Below are 24,168 nucleotides of genomic sequence, written 5' to 3' on the forward strand. Positions count from 1 at the left end.
AGAGGTTAGTGTCCACTATGTCTTCCTCAATTCCCCATACTTTATTTACCAGGGGATGGTGTTTCAATTGAACTCAGAACAAAAGAACTGGGTTAGTCTGTCTAGTCTGATTGCTCAGGAGAGCTCCTTGAGCCATTTTTTAAAGCTATACATTTTTAGATAACAGGACTTCATGTTAAAATTTTTTAAAATCAAGTTTTACAACATCTATTGACAACATAGAAAAACTCCAAAAGTTAACCAGGTATGAGGGTGTACTTCGTGCTATAAAGAGTAACAAGAAAGGATGGAGAATAAGAGACCCTCACACAAGAATGTGTGGAAGGAACACAAAGCTATGAATCCAGCCCCTGATGCTCTGCCATTATACCTTTATTTCCACTTATGTTTGACTTACAGAAGCCAACAGTTTGAGATACATTTTAGTGAATGGCATTACTGGTGAGGGAAGCTATTTTGGGTAAAATGTAGGTTTCTAGGCTGGAGACATTAAAGCAAATTCAGCCTGAGGATTATCTGATGGGGCTGCCCTTGATGTTTTGCTTTCATGCTCACCTGTGGAACGATGTCAAGTGATACAACCTACCTAAGTAGGACGCGTGCTCGGTTCCTTGTTGGACCATTCTGCTTTGTTCTACAAGTTTATTTCCCTGGGCTGTAATAAGAATTTTCTCGTTCTAATAGGCACATTCCCTCTGAATTTTTGTTACAGAAATATCGCTCCACAAAGTGTATCTTCATTCATGACCCTGTGCAAGCAAAGAACGGTTAAGTATTTTAACCAGTTCTGTCATGGAGTTTCCGTTAAATGGACTTGAATATAGGTGCTCACTCCTCTTCTGGGGTGGCTCAGTGAAAATAGTGTTGCCAATATGATCTTATAGTAGCTTCATGCTCAGAAAAATATGTTTTTACACAACACAGCATATGTGGAATATAACAGTGGCCACCCTGATGCACTCAAATGCAATAGTGCGGCAGTAAGTTATTAAAGAAGGAGCACGAAAATGTCAATTAAAGTTCACTATTAATGATACCATGTGCTTTTCTTTTTTGAGACAATTTAAAGAAAATAAAGTCATGTTTGAGTCAGAGTGAAACTGTACCTAAAGATTTCAGAAGTCTAACTTACACAAGAATCCCCACCCATTATTTTGAACCATGATGCCCAAAGCTTTAATTTTAAATGATGTATTTGTTTTCTCTGCTAATGTGAGAACAACAATAATAATAACTAGACAAACGTCATCCCCAGAAGAGATTTGGCTAGGGATTTTTCTTCTTTCCTACATTTATTGGGTGCATTTTGTAGTTTACATAAATGGAATAAAGCCTATGACCGTATACTCTTAGATATAATGTAATGGGTATTTTGTTTATGCCATTTTATTGGCAGAATAACATGACATGATGAAAATGGATACCAAGATGGATTGATTGAATGATGCATTGCTTGGTTTCTTTCTCTGTGAGACTTGTGTCTCCCATGACTGAGCAAGTATGCTTTTCTGTATATAGCCCTTGTAGCGGACACTTCATCTTCACCTTTTAATTAATAAGTAGATGAAGACAGAGATAAAAAATTCAGCTAAATGGTTTATTTCTAAATACAGTTGCAAATAAAGCATTTAATAACTCTTATGAAGACATTCAATCCCATTGCCTTTCTTATGTCATTTAAACATTATGCGATTGGTTTAGGTAGTTTTCAGTGCCTTTCCCTCAATTTCTCATCTACATTGATTATATATATATATATATATATATATATATTCTAATAAATCTAATAAATAGAAGATGACTCACTAAAAATAAATTGTGTTTCTCCTTTCTTTTTCTTTATTGATTTTTATTTTAGGCAGGTTTCTCGTATTCCAGACTGCCATTGAAATACCATATAATTCAGGATGCCCTGATATTCTGATCTTTCTGCCTCCATATATGAGTGCAGCATCAACAGTGCCACTGCGCACAGGCTAGCCAGTGCTGGGGGCTGTACTCTGGACTTCATCATTCCAGAGGAACACACCACTAACTACGCTAAATCCCCAGGCTCCACTGCGCATGCGTTCATCTTCAGTTGATAATAAAGAGAAAGATTTACTATACTAGGTTATATGTGTCATAAAATTTGGGGAACATTTTGGATATAGAAGTAGTCTCAAAATTCTGTGTATATGAGATATAGAACATTTGTAACTGTTTTATGAATTAATACTTGGGTTTTGACCAACCTCACGTAAAATATGACAACAGATAAAAGTTATTTACAGGAGTCTTAAGTAATAAAATTGGTAGCAGAGGGCAGATATAAGAGAACTTATGGTCAATTGGGGGTTCTTTAAAGTGAGGAGCTATTACTGCATTGCTGTCTGCAGACCTTGAAGTGTGATGTTGCATGGGATTGTGTGTAAGGATCATTTACTCCACTTTATGATACTGACACTTAAAAGACTGGGATGTTCCATCCAGTGAGGCTCACGTTGGAGCTGGTTTATGGGATGTGTGCCTGCCAAGCACACTAAAAGAAAGTGTCTGTTTCCTCAACACTTTTGCGATAGTCTATGATCCTCAGTCTACTGCTTAAAGAAAGACTATTTTGTATAGTAGCATTAATTATTAATGCCTAGATCTCTAAACTGTCCACCAAACAAATTAGTATATAATTAATAAACTGCTGTACTCTGGTAACCAAAGATATTTTTGGCTCTCTGAGATTATTATGAATATTATGAATACAGTTATAAGAAAATCCAAAAGCAATAATTATTTCCAGAAACGTCTTCAGTAAGTGTCAAATAAAACTAAAAGGTCATGTTATTAAAAAATAATATAAAGCAATTCTGAGAATTTTTTTCTCAAGTTTCAACATGAAACAGAAAGTACATGTTCATGTTTTATGTGAAACATACTGAAGTTACCTGTTAGCCTGTCATTCTGCCTCACAATGGGTTAAAAAATCTGTATATGCACTTGGGGTCCTAAGACCATACCTCATAGTACCACCGCCCTCTTCGTACTCTGCAGTGTGCCCAATTTCTATTTAATGTTTTTCTCTTTCTTACACACATGCGCATACACACACACACACACACACACACACACACACACACACACACATACACACACACACAGAACATAAACAAGGTAGCTTCTGAAATTTATTCTGAATTTTATAAATATTAAATTTAATCTACTTTTTAAATAAGATTTTCAAAATGTTCACCTTGCTAAATTTTGAATGGCTAGTGAGCAGAATGTTGACTGCAACATGAATCCTTTACAATTTAGATAGACAAGACCATTTCCAGAATATTTAGAAGATTTTATATTCCAACCAAAAATATATGTGAGTTCTACGTTTTCTATTTTTTTTTTTCATTTTGGTTCTCACTTTTGCTTAACAAAACAATCAATCAACTTAAGTTTTTCTGAAATGGCATCTTCTTCTCTATTTACCAATAATTTCTGTAAACTAAGCCATGTGAAATGCCTTTATGTACCTATTCTGCCAGTTTTTTGTTTGTTTGTTTTTGGTTTTGGTTAAATGTCAACATCTATTGAGTGTATGTTTTTTTCAATTATAGAGATTTAAGGTCTTTACGTTTTCCATATAAATCCCTTATCAGATACTAGTTTGCAGTTTTCTGTTTTTATTTGAACTGTTTTACATTCTCTCTCAATAACATCTTATGAAGAACAGCATTTGAGACTCGAATGAAACCCATCTTATTGTTTTTTAAATATTGTTTTTGCTGTCATATATTTATTACTTAGCCACAATTTAAGTTACATTTTAAGGGATAGATGATAAATAACTGAGGCTTTGAGTCACACAGAAAGCTTTCAATGACTTTTACCTGAAGTTGTAATAGAAAAGCAACCAGGAAAACTACATAAATGAACGGCCTTGTCTGTACTCTAGGGCTTTTTTATTTGAATTTGAAGTTCTTTTCATACTCATGTTTTTACAAGGTAAATGTTAGTATTTTAAATCATTTAAGTATGTAAAAATATTCTTCAATTTAACACATAGAAAGGCAGATAGATTTCAGATCTAACTTGTGGGATATGGATGTCAAGCTTTCTCTAACTCAAAAATATAATAATTTTCTCTTATGAATTCTTATAAGTTATAGCACTTATTCCTATAGCACGGACTCCTATAAGTTAAAAGGGGCTCTTGGGTCTCGTCTTCTCAAATGACAGAATACAGTAAAGAGACAACATTTGATTTAAACATTTATTTAGCAAACAAAGGAGAGCAAAGGTCTTTAAGGACCTTCTTTGAATAAGTATGAGCCGAGTGGCTTATTGGTGAAGCAGAATGATTCCTTTCACTTGCCAAACGATGAAAAAAATGACATCTCTTTTGAAGGGTATTTCTTTCCATGATCCTGTGGGAAAGCCATGATGACTTTTACACTGCACTGAAGCTGAGAACTTGGAGGCTGGAGAGACCATAGTGCATGTGTGTGGGAAAGAGCTCTGCCTCCTAACCCTACTGCTTTTTAAATTAACATATAAGTGGATTAGCATACTGCTTCTTCCTATAGCCTTAGTTAGGTAAAATTCACACCTTATCTGTCATGTTCTTTTCCTCATCCCCACTTAAACTTTTAACCTGAATACCTCCCCCAGAGCGCGCATGCGCGCACACACACACACACACACACACACACACACACACACACACACACTGTTTTTTCATGTCACCTATATTCTATTCTCTCTTCTACTTTCATTTTTAAAAATGGTTAGTTCCTTCAGAGTTTAGGACCATTTATTTTTATCACATTAATTCCCTGAACTCTTCTCAGATGCACCCCGCCATTTCCTACCCACCCAAGTTTGTGTCCTTTTAAAAACCCATCACAACCAGCTGTGAGCTGCCCGCACATCATGCGTGGTCATATTCTGGAGGGCGGTAGAACTGAGGGAACTCACACTCAAATAGAACGCTGTTTCTCCTCCCAGCAGCCAACAATGGCCAGAAACGCCTCGGCTATGGGAAGGACTTCATGCCCTACTACCCCATCCTGTGCTAGGATTTGGTTTGGCTTGGGCTTGCACTATAATTACTTTTTTTTTTTTTAACTTGGGTTGCAGGATCATGTTTCTACATAGCTTTTCACATATCCTTCGTTTGGACTAAAACTTTCCTGACTCTCAGTTTCCCCATCCACCAACCCTCTCCATGCTGACACGTGCGATCCCACGCTTCATGTCTTCCTCCTCTCTGCTTTTATTTTCACCTCTCTTAACAGGTCTCCTGCCGTATGCTTATTTTTAATTACTTGGCTTCTTCACGTACTCCAAAGTAAACAGATAAAAGCAAAGAATCAATGGTAGGAAACACATATAAGAGATAACATGAAATGTCTGTCTTTTCAAGTCTGAGTGACCTCACTCCATATATATTTTTCCGAGTTCCATCCATTAACCTGACTATTCCTATTTTTCTTGGCAGGTCATAGTATTATATTCCTTATCTGTATTACCACATTTACTTATCCATTCATCAGTTGGTGGGCATCTGATTGTATTTATTTTCCTAGCTATGGGAATAGAGCAATAGTAAGCATGGATGTTCAAGAATTGGTAGCAGAATGTTAAGTTCTTTGTACATAACGGAAATGAGAGAGTTAGGCCATATGGTAGCTTTTTATTCAAATTTTTGGAGAAACATCCATTCAGATTTCCAAAGTGCCTGTCATAGTTTATATTTATTGTAACAGTTTATATCCACATACACACCATCATATTTCATCATTATATTCTTAATCACGCTTATTCTTACTAGAATGAGAAACAATTTTAGTGTGATTTTTTAATTCACATTTCCTGGGCAGTTAAGCATATTGAATAATTTCCTTAAAGTGCTTGCCTTACTTCTGTTTTTCTGCTCTGAGAATGCTCCTTTAATTTTTTATCCTATTTTTTAATTGGGTTATTTATTTTCTTAATGTTTAATTGTTTAAAAATTTTATATATTTTATATATATATATATCTTATATAATCTAACCCTAGTGTTATGCACAGCTGGAAATTTTTTATTTTATTTCAGAAGCTATTTCTTTTCTCCACAGTTTCCTTTGCTCTATAAAAAAAACTATGAATTTCATGAGCTCACACACTTGTCATTTGTTGATACTACTATAGAAGGTACAGAAGTGTTATACAGAAGGTCCTTACCTGTGCCTATAAATAGAAACCCACTAACTGTTTTTTTGTCCTGCAGTTTCAGAGTATCAAGTCTTATGCTAAGGTCATAATACATTTGCAATTGAAGTTTGTGCGGAGTAAGAGATAAAGGCCCAGTTTTCTTCCTTCCTACCTTCCTTCCTACCTTCCTTCTTACCTTCCTACCTTCCTCCCTCTTTTTCCTTTCTTTCTTTCCTTTCTTTTTTTTTTTTTTTTTTTTTTTGTATGCTGATATCCAGGTTTAACAGCATTATTTTTTGGAATATGTTTCCTTTACTTTTACTAGGTATATTGTTCACATCTTTATAAAGGAGCCTATGGCTGTAACTCATTTTTGTAATCCCAGGCACAACCTATTACAGCCTTAAGTATGTTTAACGAAAAAAGTATTTTCTGTCCATCAGGAGACTTAGCTATGAGATACATCTGTAGTTCTATTTCTTACCTCATGTCTAACCCATTTTTACAGCTCAGTATCGAAAATTGACCTTATGTCTGCTGCTTAAGCAGATTGGGAGTTTCTCATGAGAGCTGGGGCTAGGGTTCACTGTAGCCTGGTTGTTCTCAGCCCTCCTCAGTTTCTCATGCTGACCACAACCATAAAATCATTTTTGTTGCTGCGTCATGAATGCAATTTTACTACTGTTGTGAATCTTAATAAAACTGTCTGTGTGTTTTGATGATCACGGGCAGCCTCTCCTGACCCACATGTTGAGAACCAGTGCTCTAACCTGTCGCCTGTTTGGCTGAGCCCTTTCTCCCATCCCACAGTTTCTGTGTATCCTCCACCTAAGACTCATTTTATTAACTGTGTTATGTCTTGTGAACTCTGAGTCTTTGCATAATTGTTTCAGAGCCTTTTCTGGTGGAGTGCCCTTTGTTCACTAAATTAACTTTGTAATTTTGTGAAAACATATTTGTTCAAATATTGCCTCCCCCAGTTGAAAACTATAATGACAAAATCAAGCTATGTAAAGTAATCTTGACACTGGTGAATTCTCTTTATATTTTATAATTATTTTTCTCTCTAATTTCTTTTCCAAGAAGCTTTTATCGTTTTGTGTTCAAGCTCATGAATATTTTTCATCATTATACTTAACTCACTAACAATTTCGTTTAATATTTTTTTCAAATAACTCATAGTAGCTTTTAATCTATTTCAACATTAGCTCTTCTCTATATCTTCTCCATTTGCATTGAATCAGAGCATTTAGGACATGGTTATATTAATTGTTATAAGGTGAATACCTATAAACTTTATTTATTTATTTATCCCTTTTCTATTGGTACAATAAAACAACATGGCCCAAAGTAACTAATGGAAGGTTAAAAATTAATTTTGACTTACAGTTCCAAAGTGGAGTCCATAATGACATCATGTGGCAGAAGCAGGATGCTGAGGGTGGTCTCATCTTCAGCCACAAACACAAGCAGAGAGAACACTGGAAGAGAGATGAGGCTGTAAGTTCAAAACCTGCAACCAGTGATATACATCCCTTCCTCCAGCTAGGTGTGCCTCCGAGTGTCCAAAGAGTGCCACCAATGGGGGACCAGTTATTCAAATACCTGTGCCTATGAGGAGCATTTCTCAGTCAATCCAGGACCCCTAATGTCTACAGAAGTTCTGAACTGACTTCAATTGATTATCCTTTTCTGTCACAAGTAAGAAGTACTTTTGTCAGAACGGAAGTACCATTCTGTAGGATGTTACTTTACATTAGATACTTACCATTTTTAATTTTAGATTCTGAGTATTAGATAGTTTTATATTCTAATTATTTACCATTTTGGTGGGGCGTCATCATAGTCTAGTTACTAAGAAACAGTTTTGTCCTTGGGAGTTTGGGTCTTTAGATGTTCTATAAAGGATAAGCACAGTACTTATTTGAGGTCTGGTGATGCTCACTACTTACCAGGGGTACCTCTGAGTACCTAGTGCACCATGATTCTTAAGATATTCTAATACATATATATATATGTATTATATATATATATATATATATATATATATATAACAGATTAAAAAGTAGATTCTTCTCTAATGCAATACATCCTAACTACAATTTTCCTTTCTCCCACTCTGACCAGCTCTCCCCAACCCAAGCTTCCTTCTGGTCTGTATCCACTCCCCTACATGCACCTTCAAAAACAAACAGGGCTCCAAGAGATAATAACCGAACAGTACAAAACAAAATCCAGTAAGAAAAGGCAAAAATTCACACAGTGAGGCTGGAGAAGGCAAGGCAACAGGAGGAGAGTCCCAAGAGCAAGGTTTTATTTTAATGCAAGCGAGCAAGCAAGCAAGCAAACAAACAAAAACACCTCCAAACCCGATGCTTCTAATAATTAGGGCATTTTTCTCCTATGTTCTTAGGAACTTTTCTTGCTTGTTCATTGAATAATACTCTGATGGAATCCAAATAGACATCTTTTGCTGATGGACTGGTTCTTTCTATGTGCAATGTTCTCTTTTTGCTTTTAGCCCATGGACCCAGGTACTTTCCTTAGCTCTGCTTTGGGTTGCTTGTCCCTGTGTTACAGGCAGAAAGTTACTGAGCCATACAATGTTATATACAAGGTCTTTCGATTTCCATTTACCTTGTTTTGGGGTACACTCTTAATGTTTTCTGATATCCAGGTATTAAAAATGATGAATAATATATCTTTATGTGCTGATTGTTGCTTTTGTTTTGTTTTGTTTCTGACATGTTTAATCCAGTTCCTGTTATGTCATATTAGAATGGATTACATTTTGATATGAATTAGTGGCTCTCTTAAAATTATTTACAATTTGTGATATAAAATTAATGTCTTTAAAATAAACATAAGTGGGAGAGATGGCTCAGTGGTTATGAACGTGGCTTTTATAGCAGAGAACCCCACAACCTGAGTTTGGTTCCCAGCGTCCCCTATGGCTAATCACAAGGATCTCTAGTCGGGATACAATGGCTAATCACAAGGATCTCTAGTCGTGATACAGTGCATACAATCTCTCAGAAATCCAGGGGAAAATACTAATGGAGAGAAAAGGAAAAACAACAACAACAAAAAATTAAAATTAAAATAAACATAAGTGTGCTACAGATGATCTTTAAGGACATTAAAATATATCGGGTATATCCATGATATAGAAAAAAAAAACACACACACACATATGGCGGTGCAGGTCTCTACGTCAAGCACTCCAGAGGCTGCAACAGCAGTAGCAGTGGGATAAGACTGAGGGAAGTTAAGACGCATAACTTCATCTTGTTTTGGGAAAAAATCAAGCTTAATAAATTGTCAAATTATTGCAAATAAATTCTAGCTATGAGCGTTTAATAGGAAAATTTGCTGAAGGTTCTGCACACTGAAAGTGGTACTGTTGATATATTGCCTTTGGTTCCTAGAATGGGATGTTTGGGTGCAGTCTTTTCATTTTGGCAAGCACTGTTTTATAAAAATGATAATCACTCTGGTGAGAGAGCAACAAAGAAAAAGATATCCGAGAAGTATTTAAATCCCCAATTTCAGAAATGTTGTTTGTATTTTCATACTCAGAGGGCAATACATGTCAACATTTCAGAGTGTTGTCATGTGATAATGGATGATGTAAGCCATTTTAAATAAATACCACAAGGAAGAAGTGATAAAGAAATGAATATAAGACCACCATAAAGACTATTTATGCTAGTAATGCTATGAGTTGGTATTGGAAATGCAGAAAAATGGCTGATGGGAGAAACATGGCATAGTGTGAAGATAGTTACGGCTGTTTCAATGACAAAGAGACCTCTAATAGAATTAACTGTTTGATGAAAACTGTTGAAATTGACCATTGTAATGATCTCAGTTTCATGGTTCATATCCATGGGTGGTCTCTCCTTCTCTGGGGAGTAAGGGAGGAGGAATAGGAGAAGGGGAGGAAAAAGGGGGGATTGAGAGGAGAAGAGATAGGGGAAGCTCCCATTAGATTGTAATGTAACGAATTTATTAATTAAAGAAAAAAGAAACTATTAAAGCCTAAAATCTTATAATGTCTGTTCCCCCTAATTATTACATTTTTCTCAAGAAAATGTCACTCAAGTGAGTCTTCTTCCACAAGTTATAGTTAACATTAATATAATTTACTGTGAAGAAGATATAGCATTGCCATTATTTTGAAACTTCCACACACTGAAAATACTACACATGGTGGGAGGGGGGAGACAGAGAACAGGGATGGAAAAAGAGAAGTGTATGCTACTTGGCGGTCAATTACTATGTTCCTGGCACCACCATAAGCATTTCTATTTTTACGTGACACACTTAATCCTTTCAACAATTACATTCATTGTCTGACAGCAGTCCGATATAAATCAGGTAATAAACGTCCAACACGTTTTCACTCTTCACTGTCTCACTTCAGAGTTCAAGTTCTTGACCACAATGTTTAGTTCTGTGCTAAGATATACGGAGTCAATATGATCAGCCATTTATTTTAATAAAGAAAAATCCTGTGCAGTTAAGCCACTTTTTAAGAAGAAAACATACCCTGAAAAATGTGCAACCCATGTCTCCACACCACACAACCGTACCTGCCATTCGGAGATTCCACCACACTCCTCTTTGCCACTTCTGTCCATAAGGAGTCTAATTATTTGTCTGTGGCTCATGTGTCCCTGAAGGTACCACAGTATGTCTCAGGACCAATGGACAAGGACAAACAAATAAAACACAAGTGCTCTCTCTCTAAAGGGAATTTTAGTCTTCACGATGGGTTAAGAATTTTCCATAGTCAAACTTGAAAAATCCAACAAATGACCAAATAAAGCGTCATATATAGTTTTTTATTTTTGTTTTAAATCAGGCACAGACTTAAAGTATCATGGATAATGTTTTCATGTGAATCATAAAATTTTTCCTATGGTACCTGAAACATATTTTTGTACAACATGTTTCCAACTGCAGTGCATGACTCCTCATTACTTCAAGTTTCACTTCTAAAGTACCAAAGTAGTATAGAAGTATAAATAATAAAGAGATTTTTTAATACAAAAACTTATTATATAACAGTGAAGTAATTCATAAAAGTGAGATTTGTTACACTCAACTTGAGCAGGAACTGGTACACTACTGCATAGATGGTTGACAAATAAATGTACCTTTTAGCAATAAGCTTGCTTCATAGTCATAGCCAAGTTATATGGTGCCTCAGTTTACATGCTGATGTACGTTTAATACAGCATCAGCAATTATAATCATGGAATAGATTGAATTGTTTGCATCCTAATATAGACATTTTTAAATGACTGGAAAGTTATAAATATAGAGAAGCAAAGAGTACAACATACTTGGTCCTGGAATGACGGTTCAACACTTGAGAGTTTGTACTTCTCTTGGAGAAGTCCCAACTTTGTTCCCAATGTATATGTTGGATAAATCACCACTACCTGTAACTCCAGCTCCAGAGGATCTGACACCTCTAGCCTCTTATGACACCATTCTCTCATATAGATACACAAACACACACATATGGAATTAAGAATAATAAAAATAAATCTTAAAACCTGCCGTACACAGTGTTGAAATGATATTTCCTTCTAAAAGTGAACATGAATGAGATTGTATATACAAAAGAATATATTAGCAATGGATGGCAGTTTAGAATATTTGACACAATTGTTCATAATATATATTAGAGTGTATAAAATTTTGGACAACACAGTAGAAACATAGCAAACTGGAACATAAGTTGTACCATATATAATTAGAGGCATTCTCCTGACTCCATATTTAGTCAAACATGTTATCCTTTAACGGAACTAAATCCTTCTTTGTGTCAATAGAAGTTTTACACACTATTTCTTTACTTGTATTGAAGAATATTTTTTAAGAGTTAACTTTGTTTTATTCATTTCTAGTAAGCTGGTGTAAAAATGCTGGTTAAAACCATAAGGTTCATAGGCACCATACTAGGACAGGACTGTTGGTTGCCTTCCTCTTTTGGATTCTTTTTTCAAATAATATTTTTGTTTTTTACATATACATTTATATAATATACATACATACATATGTATATATATAATAAACTACATAGAGCAAGAAGAACCACGAAACAATCAGGAATTAGATTAATGTTACATTCATAGTGTTTTGGCTATTTGTATTTGGCAGCCTTAAAATATTTTCCTATCTTGGTGAGTCTAAAATTCTGAATATAAATCAGTATCTATCATATCTCATCTCTGTCAACTTAAAACATCCATCTAGAATAAAAACATCTTAACTGCTAAATAACTAAGGTTAATTGTGAAACTAAACTAATTGGCCTTCACCCATATCAGAGACCTGAGAAGGAATAAAATTATCTGAGTAAACAGGAAATGCAACTTAACAACTTCCAAATTAAAAAAAAATGGCAGAGACAATTTGCTGCCTGAACAGTCACCCAGAACTCTTTGTAATGATGGCGCATCATCTTCAACCTTCTGGCCCAACTATATCTGACAGACATATTTGTAAGGCAGGAACTATGGAAGACTTGCTTACCCTGTCTGTTTGATAGCCATCTTTTGTTTTTTGTTTTTTGTTTTTTTTCATTTTCATGATAGTTATTTTGGAAAACCAAAAGGGAACCTAATGCCTAACTTTTTTTCTTGAGCAGTGTAAAAAAACTTTCCATTTAATGTTGTGTGAGGAGTTTGACATGATCCTCACTTATGGAAAGCTGCAAAGCAAAAGCTGAATAGGTGGAAATGATTAGAGAATTACAGTCAGGAGTGAGGTGGTGAAAGATACTGCATGTGGGTGCAGGACGCCATCTGGTATTCATTTCATGTGTATACTGTGACTGCTTATTTTTTCTAATGGCCTTCTTCTCTCCACATGTTTTAAGATACTGGAAAAAATATTCGTGAAGTTATGTTGACTTTTCAGGATATGGAGTTGGAGATAGAATCAAAGAATGCTTCTTCATCGCTAATCCTCTTTTCAACCCCATATTTACTGCAGGTCACTTTACTCTTTTGCTCTATGTGCACTTCACAGTCCATAACTACACTTCTGCGTGGTGTCGTCACAATAGCTACATAGCACAGAATAACGTATGGCATCATTGGAATGGATATTCTGCTCCTGATGTTGCAGCGGCTTTCTGAATTCTTAGTTGAATGGCATTTGCACTCCAGGGCCTTTTCCTTCTCGGGATGACTGGAACTCTTTTTTTTTTCTTTTCTTTTCTTTTTTTTTTTTCCCAGTGTTCACTCTTGTCTTCCGAACTCCTCCCTACAACAGCTTCTGCAACTATTTTCCTTCATTTCCTAAAAGTGTATTGGTTTTGAGAAACATACCGTGTTACCTGGCAAAAACAGAGGAAAGGAAGGGAAGGTGTGAGAGGGTAAGAAGAAAAAGAAGGCAGAATAAATAATGGAAGGAAAAGAATATGTTGTTAAGTTATAGTAAGTTTTCAGATATTTTTATAATTCATATATCTGATTCAATAACTATCAGTTCCTTATGAAAAAAACACTGCAGGGATGAGTGAAGCCCACGTTTAAAGGTTATTTTTGGAGACTATTTCAATTCCTCAGGAACATTTTTGACAAATAAGTGTGAAAATGGCTCCTACTAGATTTTATATTACAGAGTCTTAAAATAAAGCACATTTTCTTTTGTTTTAATTGTAGGGGAAAATTGTAGTATTCAGACTAAGAAAGGAAAAGTTTCACTATGGAGAACTTTTGCACACTCACCTGCGTGCGCACGTGTACACACACACACACACACACACACACACACACACACACACACACACATTCCCAGGGCTCACTGTGGGGCTCTTGAGTTTTATGTGTCATTTCCTTGTTTGTTTCCACCAAGCAGCAGGATGAGCTTCTCTGGGGTTTAAACCTGCAGCTACTCTTCTTTCTTTCTAAGACTTTCAAATTATTGAGCTTCCCCCACCATTTTGGTTTACACTGTCAGTCTGTTGGTCTCTGACAGGAAGGGAAGTCAGAGTTCCTTTGTCTCTTAACAGCGCCCTGCAGCTGACATGGATGTGTAGATTTAGATGACTCTCAGAACCAGTGGTGGAGATTTTTAGCAATATTTTTATGAGTTTTGGGGCCATATTTAGACTTTTAAAAAATATTCTCTTTTTTGTAGTTTTATTTTTTAAATATATTTTGTTAATTTATTCATATTACATCTCAATTGTTATCCCATCCCTTGTATCCTCCCATTCCTCCCTCCCATTTCCCTCTTACTCCGCCCCCCACAACTGTGACTGAGGAGGACCTCTTCCCCCTGTATTTGCTCATAGGGTATCAAGTCTCTTCTTGGTAGCCTGCTATCCTTCCTCTGAGTGCCACCAGGTCTCCCCCTCCAGAGGACTTGATATCAATAGACTCTCTCTTCCCTTCTAGAACAATGGGCCCCTGCTTTAGTCTTCCTTAAAGGCACCCTTACCTTTTTATCTTTATATTCTCATAATCAGACAGTATCCTATTTTGAGCCAGGCCATTCTCTTCTTTGCAAGGCATCCAGTTGTGGCTCTTCTGTTTACTAGGAGAGAAGCAAGAATCTTAAGAGTGACTGAATGCTGTGTCTAGTTTGACTTCAGAGTGCTATTATGTTCTTCATCAGCCCTGCCACTCCAGGCACAACATACCCCTTGATGTTCCCTAATGTGCCCTCCTCCTAGACATTTGCCATGATTGTGTACTAGGCCAGGGTCATTCTTTTGCATGTATCTATATGAAAATACCTTCATCCCTCTTACAGGTAGCCAGAAACAATTGGCAAGATAGTTTCTTTTCTACAATATTTCCCTTATATGGGCCCTTTGGTTGTTTACTTGCCTCCTGGATGTAGGTTTAAATTTTGCTATGTCAATTTATATTGTATCACATGTAAAAGATGTATATATTTATTATATTTATAGTGCATCTACTCTGTCCCCACTGTTTCCTTTCCTTGCTCAGTGTCCACTAAATTATGGAACATGAACCCTATGTTCTTCAACAAGAACTACAATGCATTTCTTTGCTCTTTTTGCTAATGAATCCTAAGCAATTTCTGGTCATGCAATACAATTGTTGCTAAGTAGTTGTTAAATGTTTCCAGAAGCATTATTAGGATAATGGACATATTATTTTCATATTGATCTTTTCCACTCATAAATAAAAAGATAACTCATTGTAAGGATTTTAATATAATTTTATTTGTGATTAACATTATGTTCATACAGCAATTTTTATGTAGGTCATCTCATTATGATTTCTTGTATCAATAATAATTTCTTAAAGGTTTCTTCTATAACCACTCAACATAATTACCTTTATTTTACAGAAATGTACTTATTTTTATCATCTCTTCCTATGATAGCTAGCTTTCAATTTTTAATAATTTTTCCTCATAATTTTGGATTCTCTAATATGGTATGTTTAGCATAGTACTTGGAAATTTCTCTCATTTCATGAAAAATTAAATGTCCTAGAAAAATATTCTGTATCAAAAACCATGCTGTATTCTCATAGGAGATTCTATATAAGCTGTCATCTTAGTTTTAATCTTAATACTTTTTGGGTTGAAGTATGGAAGTATAGGTACTACTACTTTTTTTCTGTTTCTACTAAGTAGAAACAGGAAAGATACTTGGATTGATATTTAAGAAAGCATAGACAAATGTTCTCAGTGTTACCGCTTTCTTATCAGATAGCATGAGCGGATTATCCCAGAACTCTTAAAGTTATCCCCAATATTCTCTTTATTCTTAAGATGCAGTCATCATTCTATTATACATTTAGAATTGTTTGTTAGAAGAAAACATCACAATACCTATTTTGACCAGTGAGTTGCTCTCCATTTTCACTGTAAACTATGTCAACCTCTTTCCTTTGTTTTGACTCCAGACTCCTAACTGGTATGTTCATCCAGATTGCTTGATATGATTAATTTTTTTTTTTTACCACAAAGAAGGATATTGGCAAAAAGACCTTCCTTGGGTATTTTTTCCTAAAAAATTATCAACAAAATATCAGGTCAAGTATTCTATAGAATGAAAGTGAATTAATTTTATTCCTTCTCAAGTCTCTAATGGGATTGAATATCAGATAGTTTAGTTTTACAATTAAGCTTAGTTATGGAGAGGCTAAGACTTTTTAGGCCTAGATAGATGCTTTAAACTGATAAAGATGAGATATTATATATATTGATTTACATTCAGAATTTTAGACGCCCAAGATAGAAAAGATGTTTTGTTTAAGATCGCCAAATACAAATAGCCAAAACACTATGACTGTAACATTTACATAATTCTTAATTATTCATTGTTCTTTTAGCTGTATGTTGTTTACTGTATTTATGTGTAATAGCATAAATGTACATCTGAATATTAATTAGTTAAAAAAGAAATAAGAAAAAATAATGAAAGTGTTATTTTTAGAGAGAGATTTATTTTACAAAATGGATGTGAGTAGAAAAGGAAAAGCTAACTGTTGTTTGGTGTGTTTAACACTGACAGATTGAACAAGGTCATCTTGCAGATCAAAATGCTAGTAAAGATTCACTGTTGTCTCCCATATCATGGCCAAAGTTTGATTTCTCACTGTATTCTATCCTAACAGTTAATAATTATTACTATGCACAACAAGCATATGAGGGCATTAGCATCTTAATCCTATTTCCCAGATGAGAAACTCAAGGCCCAGACAGACAATATAATTTATCTGCAGGTACAGATTGTATAATTAATGATGCCACAAGTCCAACTTCAGTGTCTGGATTTGTCATCAATTTCTTTAATGACTATACTATTTGGAATTTATCTTAGTCCCTAAATTATATAAAGAGAATTGAAGGCACAGTAAGACAAGATCACTAACTCCTAAAATCATCACAAGAGAGGAAAGTAGAGGTGTTCAGTGACTCTGTAAATATTTTTTGTGTGTGGTTAGAGTGGACTTTATGTCAGCAATGGCTTTCAGAAAATTAAATTTTAGCATATCACCCATATTTAAAAAGTATCCCCCAACATACTTAGTGAAAATATTAAAGCTTGGGATGACAAATTATAGTTGAATTTTGGGTCAGACCTTTGGGAAACAAAGATATGAGCTATATAATGGCAGTAAAATTAATGATATAAAATTCAGATTTGATATATTATCAGACACTCTGGCTCTTCCTGGCTGCCTTGCCTAAGCTCAGTCTAGCCATGCATTCACAGCAAATTGTAAATAATACTCAGGAAAGCCTTGTGGGCTTGGATCTATTTGATCAGAACACTACTGTGGTTTTGGCTAGCCTGAAGGCTGTGTCTTCCACTATTCGTCAAATGGACACTTGCCAACTGTGAAGTTGGGCTTTTTGAATTGGATGTAATCCTCTGTAGATGAAGGAATGTTCAGGGTGAGAAAAAAGAAGGAAGTCCCAGAACTGAAAATTCCTGTTGAAATCATGATCTGCTCTTGTTAATTTCAAAACTAGTTATGAATCAAAATTTCAATGAAGAGCAATTTGATATCAAATCGTGTTAACACAAGGTAAAAAATTTTTAATCTGAAAATAATAATGCATAACTTTATGAAAACTTTGAGTTGGAAATTTTTTATTAAAAAATTGTTATTTTTATCATGATGTTCATATAGGTACATCACTGTTCTGGTCATAGTCATCTTATCCTTTTTCTCTCACTATGATTTAATGACACACACACACACACACACACACACACACACACGGTAAATATGGATTATGAATATCATAGAAACCAAATGACATTTTGTCTTTCCTTGCTGTTACCTTTTCTGTTCTCCTGTATCTCCCATTAGTCCCCTTCCTTGTCTCTTGATCTACCTATATTTTCACACACTTTGATTTACATATATGTAACTTTGTGAGCACTGACATTGCACAACAGGCAGAGCAGGTCCATACCACATCTCTTAAGGCTTATCTCAGCCAAAATGTATGTATACTAAAACTGCTGTATGAAATTGCCTTTGGGCTTTATTTATAGGTGTTATATGGGACACAAACAAATTTTGTGTAGAGCCATAGGTGTAGTTTACTCATAATATCCATACATATTTTAAAATATAAAAAAAATGAAAACCACACATTTTTGGTTCCAATCACTGAATATAGGGCAATCAATATGTATGCTTATGGTTCAAGTGCCATCTTGATTTGAAGAATCTTGATAAAGTAAAACTCCCAATGCACATTGAAGATAGCTTTCATAGCTTTAAAAGCTTGTTTTTCATTTGAAATTGTTACCAGCTACACTAATGTAATATTATAATTATAATAAAGAAAGTCCAAGTTTTCTAGATATTCTTAAGTGGGAAAACAATTTTTTTTTTAGTTGCTAAGTATATGAGTCTTGAAGAAGCCTCAAGATTTTTGAATTGACAAGGTCTTGGATAAAGAATGGGGAGTTCATAAATTTAGTAGGGACTAAAGAAAGAAAAACCAATGTGAGAGTAAAGATGCATCATAAGACATGTAAATTGAAAGTCAGACCCCACTCTCCTGGTGGCACTCAGAGGAAGGATAGCAGGCTACCAAGAAGAGACTTGATACCTTATGATCATATACAGGGGAAGGAGGTCTTCCTCAGTCACAGTCATAGGAGTGGGGAGTAAGGGGAGAATGGGAGGGAGGGAGGAATGGGAGGATACAAGGGATGGGATAACAATTGAGATGTAATATGAATAAATTTATAAAACATATTTTAGAAAGACATGAATATTGTAAAATTGTTAAGTTATAAAATGTAAAAATTTTATATAAAAATACTATTTAGTTCTAGGAATGGTTTTATATATATTAAATTCTCATTCAATATTTATATGTCACAGTTATTAGGGTCCATTACCTATGCCTTTTTCCCCAGCAAATTGTATAGCACTTTTCATCACTATGAAAATTAGCCAGAGAGAAGTATTTCATATATGATATATATGTAAATATATGTCATGTGTATGTATATGTTTATATATTATACATGTAATTATACTATATAATTATATATAACATATTATATACATTATGTTTGCTTGTGTCTGTGTGTGTGTGCTACATTCCTAGTGTTCTCTCTTCACACCCTCTAATCTTCCTCCCACAATTATTGACCTGCCCTTCCATCTACTTGTTCCTTTCCCAGATTCATGACTTTTGGCTTATTGTTTGACTTATTCAGTTTAACCTGGATCATGTGTGGCTATTGGGTTGGGAGTTTCCTTTGGAATTTGGTGTTATCAGTGGGTACACAACTGAAAGCCATGACTTCCTCTTTCTCTGAATCTAGCCATGAAAAATAGCAAGGAGGGGTAGGCCCTACAGAATCTTTCCTCCATCCATACATGATGTACGTATGTCTTATGCAGACCTGGGACATAAAGATATTGAGAGTTTGTAATTGGGACAGATGTGTTTTGAAACCCATTTCTGTATCTCCAGATCCAACATTCTTTCTATCTTCTTTTCTTCAATTATCTCTGAGCCTTGAAAAAGGTGTACAGACAATTTTATTAGGTATGAGAGTTCAATTGTTGTTTATCTTTGGCATCATATGAATTTTTTAGTCTTTGTATTCATTGAATTTCCCTAGAAAAAGAAGTTTCTCTGATTAAGACTGAAAGAATTAATTGTGAGTATAAACCTCTATATTTAGAAGGAGAGATGATACTATGCCAAGCCAACTAAACAGCAGAATCAAGTTTCCGAGCCTAAGACCTCCCTCGCTATTGACATTTGGATGGGTTTACTTACATCCTATTCCTATGTTTACTCACAGTGTACACACAAATTTTCAAAATACGAAAGCAATGCATTTCTGGTACCTGACACTCAATAAAGGACAATCAATCTGTACATATGATAGTTGAAACAATTAGTTTTTACTTGATTTGAGGAAGCTTGATAAATTAAAAAAAAACAGGTGTGGATTCTTTCTAATGGAGTGAGTGCCTATCAGAGCCATAAAAAGAATGCTATTTTACCGCCATAATAATCATGTTACAATTGCACAGGTGGGAAGTAGTTTGGGCTCATGTTTGTAGGGCCTACAGCAAGGTCAGACTTTTATTTACTTTTTTCTACAAGCAAACTGCATAGCATCCATCACTATGAAAGCTAGCAAACAGACACCAGACTTTTGGGTCAGCTCCAGTTAATTCAGCTTAATTTATGTGTATCACATAACCTAGATGTATAGTGTCCTAAGCAGCAATGTTTTATACCTATCTGTTGGGCAACCAAGAGGGATAACAGGAGCTTATATTTTTTGGCCTCCCTGACCAAAACTGAGGAGGTATCCCATCCCTGGCACTGGGGCTTTTCTTGGTAACAGTGGCATGTGGGAACATCTTAGCTCACTCATTAAAGATGCCTTTCTTCCAACTGGGTTAAGTTTTAAAATTATGCTTTACTTTGATTATATGATACTACTAACTGGTAAAGATTTTAAAGATTTACCCATATGTAGTTTACATGTATATGTGTTTTGCCTGCATGTATGTCTGTGTGGTATGAAGCCTGTTGTCCACAGAAGCCAGAAAAAGCACCAGATACATTGGACCTGGAGTTGTGGATCGCTGTGAGCCACCATGTGGATGCTAGGATTCAAACCTAGGATATATGTCTATGTAGTGAATATCCTTAATTGCTGGGCCATATCTCTAGCACTGATAACTCAGTAAAGCTTTTAATTATTCAATGCTAACATTAATAGATCACTTAACAATATGAAACAAGTCATGAGCTTAAGTATTCAAAAATTTGTTTTAAAGGGAATACAGTAAGAACAGCACCCATAACTTTTCATGTATATCAGATTAGATTCATATCTTTTGGATTAAATATCTCCCATGTGCTTCCAGCTTGCTCTATGGTATAATAATGTTGGTCACATCATTTAAATACAATCTAACTGTACCTGGTGATATGCAAATATTTTCTGGTACTTACTGCAATTGCAAGTTGGCTTTAGATGGTGTAATTTTGGAAGCATGTTATTTAACCAGATCATCTAACTAGTTCATTTTCATATGCAAATATTTTACTTCAGTTATGTGCCTATGATTGTACAGTATATACTGTGTGTTTGCTTCTTTGTAAAAATGTGAAAAGGAATATTTAAAAGAGGCACTGATGTCAAGTAGGACCAGGGGACATGAGGATTGGGCAGTGTATTTGAACCTGAGGTGATACTGTCTAAGGCAGCGTCAGGTGAAGCATACAAGAACACTTGGGACCCAGGCTAGGGAGCATCTGAATGAATATAAAGAGCAATGGTTTTGTTAAAAATTCTATTTGTGATAGTAGAAAAAGTGAGACAAATGATTTACAGAATAGAATAAAAGGAATGACTTTATTTTCTAATTTATAACATTAGAATTTTAAAAAAGGGGACAAATAAGCAAATACAATGTGCCATAACCCACATCACAGTTGGTTATCCTCAGTGAGAAGGGGTTTAGATTTGTCGGGTACTGAAACGTGCCTTTGAAAAGCAACAGAAAATAATAATTTGAATGAAACTAAGTAACCTTGTGTGTAGCAATTGTGTTGATTAATCAATATCATACTAAATACCCATGTCAAATGCAGTGAGTTCTAGAAGACATTCAACATTTTCCAGGCTCAGGTTAAGTGTATTCAATCCTTACTTCTAATAACAGCTTTTTCAAAATGAAATTCTTCAAAGAAAGATTCCGAGAATCATACAGAAGTCAGACAGTCAAACAAGAAGACTGAGTCCATAGGTGGACCTCTGATAGCTACAAAGCTGAATAGAGGAAGATCAAATCTGTATACAACATCAAGTAGAGTGAAGAAGAAAAGGAGACACTGGGCTTAACAACTGACAGACTGTTCTTATATTTGTTCTGAGGTTTCCTTATGACTAGCAACAATAGGAGAGTGCATAGGAATAATAAAGAAGGAATAAAATAGACATTTTAAATATTGAGTTTTGGGAGTTGAATTTTTAAAAAATATGTTTGTATGGAAAGATCAGGAAAGAAAGTCCTACTTTAAACATATTTGTGCACTGTAGTAGTGAAACTAACAAATATAAGAGACATCACCATGATCATGTCGTCTAAAGTCTTAGGTGGTAATGGTCAAGAGTGTGGGTGGAAGGACTATGGCAGTTCAAAGAAAATGTTTAATCTCAGTTCATGCAAGCATGAGATATCCTAGCCTAAGTTCTGGTCAATAACAGCTCTCTTCCTTGCACAGCCGCGCATGCATACACACACACACACACACACACACACACACACACACACATGCACATACATGCACACACATGCACACACATACACACACATACATGAACACACATACACACATTCACACACACCTATATATATCTTTTAGGCTTTCTTCCACATCTGGAGAAATTCCACATATGACTCCAACTAAATTTATCTGCTTTAAGGCTGTTTTGTTACAATCAATTTTTCATAGTCCTCAAATAAAAAGATCTTTGGTTTCACTGCCAAACCTATGTTTCCTAAGTCAATAACAATAAAAGTCAATTTTAAAAAAGTTTCCCACAAAACATGTTTTTAGTAAACAAATACTTAGAATGCATAGAAATTTATTGGACCCATTTCTCTTTTCTTTTATTTATTACACAATAAATACCTTAAAACAGACAGACAGACAGAGAAGCTTTATGTACAAAATACATTACTCCTATCCTGTAGTACAACTTATGAATCATGAATCACTTAAATTAAAACTCATTAGAAAGCTGAATGTGTTCTCTCCCAAGCTGAATCACCATGCTAAGTGAAATCTCTGATGGAAAGCTTGCCCTTTGTAGGCACATGCCTTTAAACTCTGTTCTCAGTAGAAAACTGACAGGGTTTTTCCACTTGAAGTTTTACTTAAAAAGTTTCTCATGAGCTGATACCTAGTCATGGGAAAATAAAAGGCAAGTGAGAAAGTGTTTGGTGGATCTTGTGAGTACTAATCTTCATGAAGAGGTACAAGATATAATGACATTAAAAGAGATGAAGGAATTAAAAGCACAATCACTATCTCCTAAGAATTGTCAGAACTGCCGCCTTGGGAAAACTGAAATGGAATTCCTGAAATTTGGGGACAAATGGATTGAACTAGAAATGATCATAATGAGTGAGTTAACTCAGAAGCAGAAAGAGTCAAATGGTGTATAGTCACTTATATCTGGACACTAGCCCAAGGGGCATGTCCCATGAAAGTCTTCACTTACCAGGAAAGTGGGACAGAGGAGGACATTCTATTGGGACTCTAGGTGAGAGAAGCATGGGAGAATGGGGAAATAGAAGGATCCAGAGGGTCCTAGAAACCTACAAGAAGAACATTATGATGGGCAGATCTGGGCCCAGGGGTCCTGCTCAAACTATGGCACCAGCCAAGGACAATACGTGCAGTAAACTTCAAACGCCTCGACAATGGACAGTTGAGTGGAGAGTGGGGTCTGACTTTCACATGAACTCTGGTGCCCCATATTTGACCATGTCCCCTGGATGGGGAGGCCTGGTGGCACTCAGAGGAAGGATAGTAGGCTACCAAGAAGAGACTTGCTACTCCATGAGCATATACATGGGGAGGAGGACCCCCTCAGTCACAGTCATATGGGAGGGGAGTATGGGGAAAATTGGAGGGAGGGAGGAATGGGAGGATACAAGGGATGAGATAACACTTGAGATGTAATATGAATAAATTAATAAAATATATTTTTAAAAGCACAATTTTACATTAAAAAAGAGAAAGAAATGGATTCCTTTACCAGTGTTTGTTACTAACCAGTGTGTTACAATGATCCCCTTCCTGATAGCAGGCACATAAACTAAAGGAATTTGCATTATGGGCATAAAGCCCTAGCTACTATAATGCCCCCCTGTCTTGATAAAAGGCTACTGTTAAGGTTTTTTCTCCTATCGTGATTCTTATATTTTTCAGACCTATTACTTGCTCAATTCTTTAAAAAGCAGAACTCT

General features: G+C 35.4%; 1 protein-coding gene and 1 long non-coding RNA gene across 5 annotated transcripts in view; one reads left to right on the forward strand and one right to left on the reverse strand.

Annotated features, from left to right (window-relative positions):
* Nucleotides 1-24,168, forward strand: part of EPHA3 (EPH receptor A3) — a 320,902-nt gene that overhangs the window by 169,725 nt on the left and 127,009 nt on the right. The gene's annotated exons all lie outside the window — the stretch shown is intronic.
* The window catches only part of LOC311609269, a 123,548-nt gene that overhangs the window by 87,970 nt on the left and 11,410 nt on the right, over nucleotides 1-24,168 (reverse strand). For both annotated transcript variants that reach the window (XR_014783336.1, XR_014783337.1), the window contains exons 2-3: nucleotides 14,633-14,728; nucleotides 7,554-7,647 (exon numbers count right to left, since the gene is read on the reverse strand). This is a non-coding gene — a long non-coding RNA (uncharacterized lncRNA). The remainder of the gene's footprint in view (nucleotides 1-7,553; nucleotides 7,648-14,632; nucleotides 14,729-24,168) is intronic.

This window comes from Acomys minous, assembly GCF_964271855.1.
Source record: "Acomys minous genome assembly, chromosome: 11".
NCBI classification, from domain to species: Eukaryota; Metazoa; Chordata; class Mammalia; order Rodentia; family Muridae; genus Acomys; species Acomys minous.